We start from the raw sequence: 9,768 nt of genomic DNA, 5'->3' as shown, positions 1-9,768 counted from the left end.
AGGCATGGAATAGGTGGAGCACACACACACACAGGGGTGTGACAAGCAGGCTGTGGGGTACATGGCAAACTGTCACGGTTTAGAAGTATGGGTACGTCCAAGGACAGTAGGCAGCCCTGGGTCTGTCTCTCTACAGTCAGTGCACTTAGTAGATGGACACATAGAAGGGCTGGGAACCTGCCCGGCCCCTGGGAGAGTGGCGAGCAGGGTTGGTAAGCAAGTATTGTCAATCATATGGCACTAACCCAGCTAACGTGGCACTGTACATTGATTGGGATGTGACACAAAGTTGTGTATATCAAGTTGGAACCTACCAGTGAGAACTGCACAGTTCCATAATTAGTGATCAGCCTAGAATCACACATCTCAGTCCAGGTGCCAAGACCAGGACAGCAGCCCGGGTCCCAAAGTCAGCAGGTTAGCCGGTAAACCCTGGGGTGCAGGGGCGGCACCTGAGGAAAGCAGCAGATGTTGGCAGCTGGCGGTGGCATGCTATGTGAACTTGTAAAGCGCAGAGTTCACCAGCTCCTTGGCCTCGAGGTGCTTAAGTGCAGACTGATGGCTGGGGTGATTCTGGCAGAGGTGACCTGTGGGCAGTGGGTCTTCACTCTCCATCTGCGGCACAATTGTAGGATCAGGGTGCCCCTACGGTTTCAAAGGGGTGAGGGTTAATCCTATGACCTTCGGTCCTCACTCGTGAGTGGGAATAGTGTCCTGAGTTGTGTCAGTGCGGTCATTCCTGCAGGAGGCTTCAGGTCTGAAGCCCCCACCTCGCCCCCGTCAGCTGTGCACGCGATGACTTGGACAGGTGAAGGGGTTTGTGCCCTTACACTGACCCATGTGGCTGCGTGTGAGCAAGTGTGTATGGATGTTTGTGTTATGTGTACAGGTGAGCCCTTCCACACGGCAGAGCAGCGCATGTCTCGGTTCGGAGTCTTGTCTGGAAGTGCTCTTCCTGGCGCAGGGTCTTATGAGCCTGGTGCCACCAGGGCTTCGTGATTCCCTCTCTCAGTACTTGGGACATACACGTTCCGGTTATGCCCCATTTCTTTAGCTCTAGACTCTGCTGTCCCTGTGTCCTTCAGCCTGGTTTTAACCAACCGATATAACTCCGTGTGTGCGCCTCTGCCCCGCCATGCTTGGTACCCGCGGCTTCCTATGTCTTCAGCGCCTGTGCCTCCCTGTATTCTAGGTACCCGTGTCTTCCTGTGTCCTCAGTACCCGTGTCTCCCTGTGTCCTCAGTACCCGTGTCTCCCTGTGTCATTAGTACCCGTGTCTCCGTGTGTCCTCAGTACCTGTGTATCCCTGTGTTCTCAGTACCCAGGTCTTCCTGTGTCCTCAGTACCCGTGTCTCCCTGTGTCCTCAGTACCCGTGTCTCCCTGTGTCCTCAGTACCCGTGTCTCCCTGTGTCCTCAGTACCCGTGTCTTCCTGTGTCCTCAGTACCCGTGTCTCCCTGTGTCATCAGTACCCGTGTCTCCCTGTGTTCTCAGTACCCAGGTCTTCCTGTGTCCTCAATACCTGTGTCTCCCTGTGTCATCAGTACCTGTCTCTCCCTGTGTCCTCAGTACCCTTGTCTCCCTGTGTCCTCAGTACCCGTGTCTCCCTGTGTCATCAGTACCCGTGTCTCCCTGTGTCATCAGTACCCGTGTCTTCCTGTTTCCTCAGTATTCGTGTCTTCCTGTGTCCTCAGTACCCGTGTCTCCCTGTGTCATCAGTACCCGTGTCTCCCTGTGTTCTCAGTACCCGTGTCTTCCTCTGTCCTCAGTACCCGTGTCTCCCTGTGTCATCAGTACCCGTGTCTCCCTGTGTTCTCAGTACCCAGGTCTTCCTGTGTCCTCAGTACCTGTGTCTCCCTGTGTCCTCAGTACCCTTGTCTCCCTGTGTCCTCAGTATCCGTGTCTTCATGTGTCCTCAGTACCCGTGTCTCCCTGTGTCATCAGTACCTGTGTCTCCCTGTGTCCTCAGTACCCTTGTCTCCCTGTGTCCTCAGTATCCGTGTCTTCCTGTGTCCTCAGTACCCGTGTCTCCCTGTGTCATCAGTACCCGTGTCTCCCTGTGTCATCAGTACCCGTGTCTCCCTGTGTTCTCAGTACCCAGGTCTTCCTGTGTCCTCAGTACCCGTGTCTTCCTGTGTTCTCAGTACCCGTGTCTTCCTGTGTTCTCAGTACCCGTGTCTCCCTGTGTCCTCAGTACCTGTGTCTCCCTGTGTCCTCAGTACCCGTGTATCCCTGTGTCCTCAGTACCCGTGTCTTCCTGTGCCCTCAGTACCCGTGTCTCCCTGTGTCCTCAGTACCCGTGTCTTCCTGTGTCCTCAGTACCCGTGTCTTCCTGTGTCCTCAGTACCCATGTCTTCCTGTGTCCTCAGTACCCGTGTCTCCCTGTGTCCTCAGTACCCGTGTCTCCCTGTGTCATCAATACCTATGTATTGCTTTGTCCTCAGTACGTGTTTCCACGTGTTTTCAGTACCTGTGTTTCCCTGTGTCCTCAGTACCCGTGTCTTCCTGAGTCCTCGGTACCGGTGTTTCTCTGTGTCCTCAGTACATATGTCTCCACATGTCTTCAGTACCTGTGTCTCTCTGTGTCCTCAGTACCTGTGTCTTTCTGTTTCCTCAGTTCCTGTGTCATCAGTACCTGTGTCTCGCTGTGTCATCAGTACCTGTATCTTGCTGTGTCCTCAGTACCCGTGTCTTCCTGTGTCCTCGGTACCTGTCTTCCTGTATGCTCAGTACCTGTGTCTGCTGTGCCTGTGTCTTGCTGTGTCCTCAGTACCTGTGTCTGCCTGTGTCATCAGTACCCGTGCTATTGTGTGTCCTCTGTATCTGTCTTCCTGGGTCCTTATACCTGTGTCTCCCCTGTGTCCACAGAACCCTGTGTTTTCCTCTGTCCTCTGTACCCTGTGTCTTTCCTGTGTCCTCTGTATCTGTGTCCCCACCTGTCCTCAGTACCTGTGCCTCCCTGTGTCCACAGAACCCTGTGTTTTCCCTGTCCTCTGTATCCTGTGTCTTCCTGTGTCCTCTGTATCTGTGTCCCCACCTGTCCTCGGTACCTGTGCCTCCCTGTGTCCTCAGTTCCTGGGGACATGAATGTGCCTCCCTAGGGGTACATCAGCGGAGCAAGACATAGTTCTGCTGTCTGTGGCCAGGCGAGGGATAGATCTGCTGTCTGCAGGGAGTGAGGGTTCCGTCACCTGGAAACGTGATGCCTGTCGTCTCAAAAGGGAGGGCTCGCTGTGCTCTCTGGGACCCGGGCTAGGGTTAAGTCAGGTGACCGTGAAGAAGAGGCATGTTTTTCACAAGGGAGGGATAGCTCTACTCTCGGGCTAGGGTTACGTCAGGTAAAGAAGAGGCGTGTCATTCACAAGGGAGGGGTAGCTCTGCTTCCTGCGGTGAGCGAGGGTTCAATCAGCTGAAGGAGGGATAACTCTGGGGCCATTCTGAAAGTAGAGATAGATCTGCTCTCTAGAGTGGACAAGGGCTCTACCAGCGAGGGCCAGCTGTGCTCTCTGCATTGAGTGAGAGCGTCATCAGCTGAAGAAGGGATAACTCTGTTGTCGCACAAAGGGAGGGATAGCTCTGCTGTTAGCGAGGGTTCAATCGGCTGAAAGAGGGATAATTCTGTTGTCGCACAAAGGGAGGGATAGCTCTGCTGTTAGCGAGGGTTCAATCAGCTGAAAGAGGGATAATGTCTGTCTGTGTGTGTGCGTGGCTCTGTCTGTGTGTGTGTGTGTGCGTGGCTCTGCCTGTGTGTGTGCGTGGCTCTGCCTGTGTGTGTGCGTGGCTCTGCCTGTGTGTGTGCGTGGCTCTGCCTGTGTGTGTGTGTGTGTGTGTGTGTCTGCTTGGCTATGTCTGTGTGTGTGTGCGTGGCTCTATGTCTGTGTGTGTGTGTGTGGCTCTGTCTGTGTGTGTGCGCGGCTCTGTATGTGTGTGTGGCTCTGTGTCCGCAAATACTCTCTACTACTCTCTAATGCTCACCTATTGCCATTGTAAATGACAATACCATTTATTTATGTTTAAAAAAAAAAAAAGAAAAAAAAATGTCATGAGCAATGCCAATAGCTCTACCTTTAATAATGCCGAGATCATTGCATTGTAAATGCTTGTTTTTTTAAGAAACTAGCAACCATTGACAAAGCCAATAGTCCTGGCTTGTTGAGGTGTAATGATACTTGCTGTATTATATATCTGGATGCAATGACAGAAACAACATAATACCAGTGAGGCGGAACACTATGCTAAGCGCAGATTTTTAGCCTAGGTGTTTTAAACTGCGCTCTTAATTACATCAAACACCCCCTTTGAAGAGACCCCCCAGTTTTTTTACACCGCTTAAAGCCCTGGAAACAACACCATGTTACAGTAACCTCACATCCTGGCACTGTGCATCATGCATGACTTCTACGTTTTCAGTCTGCCTATGTGCAGGGGCATAGTGAACTCTCCACCAGCCCACCCCTTGCTGTAGTTCATTCTTGATGGGCCTCTTCTGCCTGCAACTCTGCAGACAAAGGCTCAGCTCATAATGTGAAAAGGTGGGTGAGTAAATAAGTGAAGGAATGTCTGAATGGATTACTGAAAGGATGAATGCATGAATGAAAGGGGGGAATGGATAGATAATGAAAGAAAGAATGGATGGATGAGTGAATGAATGGAAGTATGGATGAGAGAAAAGGTAAATAGATGGATGTATGGGTGGAAGGGTAGATGGATGGGTGTGTGAAAGGATGGATGAGTGAAAGGGCAGCTGATGGGCGAGTGAATTGGTGGATGGGTGTGAAAGGATGGATGGGTGGATGAATAAAGGGTAGATGATGGGCAAGTGAATGGGTGGATGGATGAATTGATAAGTGAAATGGTGAATGGGTGGATGAGTGAAAGGGTGGATGTAAGGATTGATGAGTTAGTGAAAGGGGGTAGATGGACAAAAGGATGGATAGATGAGTGAAGTGAAAGGGTGGATAGATGAGAGAACAGATGGCTGGATGAGTGAACGGATGGTTGGATGAGTGAAAGAATGGATGAGTTATAGGATCAATGGATGGATTCATGAATGGATGCGTAAATGGGTGGGTAGATGGATGGATAAGTGAAAGGGGGATGGAGAGAGAAAGATAGGATGAATGACTGAAAGGGTGAATGGGTGGAAGGATAAATGACTGGGTGAATGGATGAGTAAGTTATGTTATGTTATGAACTTATATCGCGCACGAATCACCGGGGGGCATCTCAGCGCTTTCCTCAGTCACAACTGGAGAACGAAGTAGCAGGACAGTGAATGGGTGGATGGATGAGTAAGTGAATGGATGGCTGGGTGGAAGAGTGGATGGATGGATTATTGTACAGATGGATGGGGTGAAAGGGTGGGTAGATGAATAATGGATGGATGAGTGAAAGGGTGGATGGAGGGATGGATGAGTGAAATTATGGACGGAAGCATATATGGTAGATAGGTGTGCAAATGGTTGAATATGTTTGGATATAGATGGGCACACAGATGGTAGGACGACCTTTTTAGTGTAAAAATAAGGCTGGGGATACTGATTATGACAGACCAAACTCAATGTTCCATTTTCTCATAAAGTACTAAAAGCAGCAGCTGGCATAAATAAGGGTTTGGGACCAGGCACTCTGTTGGGGGAAAAAAACGATGGATTGGGATGCAGCCAAAGTGATTGCCAGTGGGTGAGATTAATAATTCAAGCATTCCAACGATTATAATACCTTCATTGCGTCCCAAATACTTTAAGGAAGATAACAGGAGGTACACACCACCCACCCACCGGTAAAAAAATGGTCGGGAGCCACGGCCAACTGCCGATTAGGTCAGGGGAGCCACAGGTCAAAAAAGTTTGGGAACCACTGGGATAGGTGGAGGGAAGGGGTTCTTTTCAGTGCCACTGCACGGGATTGATTGGGTGGTGGGGCCTCTTGTCTAAAAAGGGGGGGGGGTCTGGGTGGGTGGGGTCTGGGTGGGGGGGTTCACCTGTCAGTGCCACTGCATTGATGGGAGGGTTGGAGGGAGTTCTTGTCAGTGTCCCTGCATGGGATTGATAGGTTGGGGGCGGGCCTTGTCAGTGCCCCTGCATGAGATTGGCTGGAGGGGCTTTCGTCCGTTGCTGGGCTACACTGAATGGCAAACGCTTGCCAGTTGTTTATTGGCTTCGTCCTCATTGGTTGCACGTGCTGCCGTCCATAGTGAGGCGCTACGCGAGGCTTCTACGAGTGGGCGGGTTCGAGTGACGACTTTAGAAGGCGGCGAACTTTTATTGGACCGGCCCCCCGTCACTCTCAGTTGATCGGCCAGGTGGGCTACGACTGGGCCAGCCGCCGTTGTGTTAGAGACGCCATCCACTGCCGAGAGCCATCCGAACTGTACCGTCTGGCGCGCGCCACTTCCGGGCACCCGACCTCCCTCCATCCGCTGGACCGCTGCTGTCTGCCGGGGCCTAGGCCCGGTCTGTGGAACCACCGCTCAGCCGCCTACGTGCTCCTCGGAGGCCGAGTCCTGTGCGGGTCACCCGCTGACACCCCCAGCCTCCGGAGCGGTGAGTGCGGCCTCGGCTGGGGAGGGGCGGGGTTTGAACCCAAGGTACCGGAGCTCGTCCTCCGCAGGGTAGGAGCGGTGCGCTGCCCCCTGCCTCTAGGCGCTGCACCCATTCCTCTCTGAGTGATCCTCGGGCTCTGTAGGGCTGAGCCCGGGCTCTGTAGGGCTGGTACAGGCAGCCCAGTTAGGGTTTCTAGGTGCACGCCTGCCGTCGCTCTCCAGTCAAGGATCTATTTATTTTTTATTCTGGCTCAAATTATCATTTTTACTCTTTTATAAACAAAGGCCATTATTTCAAAAACGTTATTCCAGCATATAATGTATCTTTAAAACTACATGTGCAATACAATTACACATACATGTAGTAAGGTTTAAAAACACAGTGCCTAGTGAGATGCATAAAAACGTTGAAATGGGCACATTATTTTTCCCCAGCAAAAGTGCAGGCTACAAGTCATTAGAGTGATGGTTATGGTACCACGAGCTCTCACTGCTGCTTTCTAGCAGGCATTCAGATGATTAATCTCTTTCAATAGTTGAGAGAGCTCATTGAGTGAGGATCTCAAGTTAATACCTCGTTTGTTTAGACATGGGATCAGAAAATGCTTTGAATACATGACATAACATCCACAATGGAACCTGAAATGTGACTTGGTTTGCCCTGAATTCCCATCGCAGGGACACGGCATATCAAGATTAACATTAAATTCCAACGGGAACTCGAGATTATATTGAGCCAGCCCTGTATTGTAACCAAAGACTCTGTTTCCATCGGCCCCTTGATTTCCCCCCCCCCCCCAAATACCCAGCAGTGCCATCTAAATGGGACTAACGTCATATTGTACTTGTTTTATATAGTGCTTACTACCCACTGATGAGTTGTCAAAGTACTCTTTTGGCAAGGTGCATACAGTCCCCTTACTAATAATAATACACTAGTTCAGAGTTTCCCAAACTGTGGTCCGCGGACCCCCAGGGGAACCTGACACATTCCCAGGGAGTCCACAGGCAGCAGTTATAAAAGCACTGCAAATTATCTAGTTTAATTAGCAGTTTTCAAAGAACAATAAAAGTTTCAAGATAACACCAGTGATTAATGTCCCTGCTGGAGAGAGATGATAGTTTTATCCAGTAGCAGCTTTGACATATCTAATGTAGCACAGAGGGTTAATATGCCTACTGCAACAAACGTGTATCATGCATTTTTAAAAACAGTACTTTATATGCATAGGTCAGTGGGTTACTGCTTTTGTCAGAGAGATTCTTTTGTTCAAATGCAGTTCATAAGTGAGAATCGTAATCTAGCACAGTGACCTATAAACTGTCAAACAGCTGCTCGCAAACTGCAAGGTACAAGTTTGTGACTTATGTTTTTCCCAGTCTTTCGTTATCCTGATGCTGCTAAAAAGGTTTATTTGGGTCGAAATACATTTTTATTGTAAAAGTCAATGCTAACCACTGTTATGTTCTGAATCCTGAGTTTGTGCTTCTCCAGATCAAGCACTCTTTAAAAATGCCTACCAGTATGAATGACATGTGAGTTCTACACCTTGTAGTCCCCTTTGCCTTATGTAACATTTTCTATACACTGATTTACACATATGATTCACACTATCTATATGTGTGTGATGTAAATTGCTCTGACATCCTACAATGGTACGAGAGATGCTATAAAAAATTAAATACACGTGACAGTGGGGCTGTGGAGAGATGAGAAGCACTGTTGGAGGGTGATAGTGGGGGAATTCGTATTCTGGTGCATAGTCAGGTCTTCATTTACTATTCTTTAAAAGGTAATACAATTCAATATATAATGATAAATGTGTCGTAGACTGCACCATTGTTTCCTAAATTTCTTAGGGGAGAGCCTCCCAAAGCCCCCTTTGTAGTGATCAGGCTCACTCACTGCACTTGGTGTGCACCGTATGGGGACTGGTCTGAAATAATTTGCCAGAGCTGCTTTGGGTTTCCAGTCTGGCCCTGGCAGGAGCAGGAGCCTTGTACTGCGAAATAAAACCAACCATTGAAAAGTTAGTTGCGGAGATACAGCACCAACCTTCTCATTAACCTTTTTCGTTTTCTTGCAAATTCTTTCAATATAAAATACAACAGAAGTGGCGGAGAGTGTTGTTAGCCTCCTTGGCTTAACAACACACTCCGCCACTTCAGAAACGCAGGGCTGCACCATATGTACAAGAATATGGTGCAGCCCGGCGTTTCCCCCGCGCTGGCGCTATACTTAACAGGGGAAGATTGTTTATGTACAGGAAGGCCCCCTGTACATAAACAATCTTGAAATGTCGTTTTGTCACTTCTATGTGTGGTGCTTAATGCAGCATACATGGAAGTTACAAAATGTCATTTTTAAAAAAAAGATTGTTGATGTGCAGGAAGGTGAATAAACAATCCAATGTGTTTGCAAAAACGAGGAGAAATTAAGTATTTCACCTTGTTTTGCCAAGTTAAGACCAGGTCTTCTCTGGCCTTAATTTTGGCGCAGCCTCCCATTTACGCTGCCCTTGTAAATAGGGGCAGCGTCAAAATCAATGGGTGTTGCAGGGAAACGCCCACCACAACACGCACTGCCCACCCTTTTCACGCTAAGCATTGGGTGAAAGGGGGTCTTATTTACCAGGCACCGTTCAGCTACGTTAAGTGGCTTAACGTTGCCTTGTAAATAAAGCGAATCCCCTATCGCCACGGAAAAGTCTAAAAAAAGTGATGTTCCCATGGTGATAGGGGCTTGTAAACATGCCCATGGTGATAGGGGCTTGTAAACATGCCCCTAAAATCATTAGTATTTTTTTCGAATTACTGTTTTAATGTTAGAAATTTAAATTCTACAAATTGCTTGGGGGTCCCAGCTTCCAGTGGTGACTCAATGGGGGTCCTCAAGAGTCAAACGTTTGGGAACCACTGCACTAGTTTATTAGTCACTTAAAACCATAAACAAGATCATACAGTACATAATGTTTAAAAGTACAAAAAGGATGTCATACATTTATTACGGCCACTGAGCATCGTGTCACTAGTCCTTCACTTTCTTCAACTTTCCCAACTGGGTTTTTAAGTAGAGGTGCCAAAAACAGATATAAATTGGATAAGAGTGGCTGATCAGGAACTGGTCTTTTCCCTAGTGTATAAAGTGCAAGATTGCCATACAGGCGGCTGAAGTTTCCTTAAATAGATCACTAAAAGTAATTAAAGTGCTTATGTGCAGGACTG

General features: G+C 48.8%; 1 protein-coding gene across 1 annotated transcript in view; it reads left to right on the top strand.

Annotated features, from left to right (window-relative positions):
* Positions 1–6,390: 6,390 nt before the first annotated feature.
* Positions 6,391–9,768, top strand: part of DGCR8 (DGCR8 microprocessor complex subunit) — a 256,117-nt gene continuing 252,739 nt past the window's right edge. Inside the window, exon 1 of the mRNA XM_078667925.1 lies at positions 6,391–6,544. The gene's annotated coding sequence lies outside the window, so the exon portion shown is untranslated. The remainder of the gene's footprint in view (positions 6,545–9,768) is intronic.

This window comes from Lissotriton helveticus, chromosome 11, assembly GCF_964261635.1.
Source record: "Lissotriton helveticus chromosome 11, aLisHel1.1, whole genome shotgun sequence".
In the NCBI taxonomy this organism is placed as follows: Eukaryota; Metazoa; Chordata; class Amphibia; order Caudata; family Salamandridae; genus Lissotriton; species Lissotriton helveticus.
Note: the sequence above shows the minus strand (reverse complement) of the source record. Positions and strands in the feature narration are given on the sequence as shown.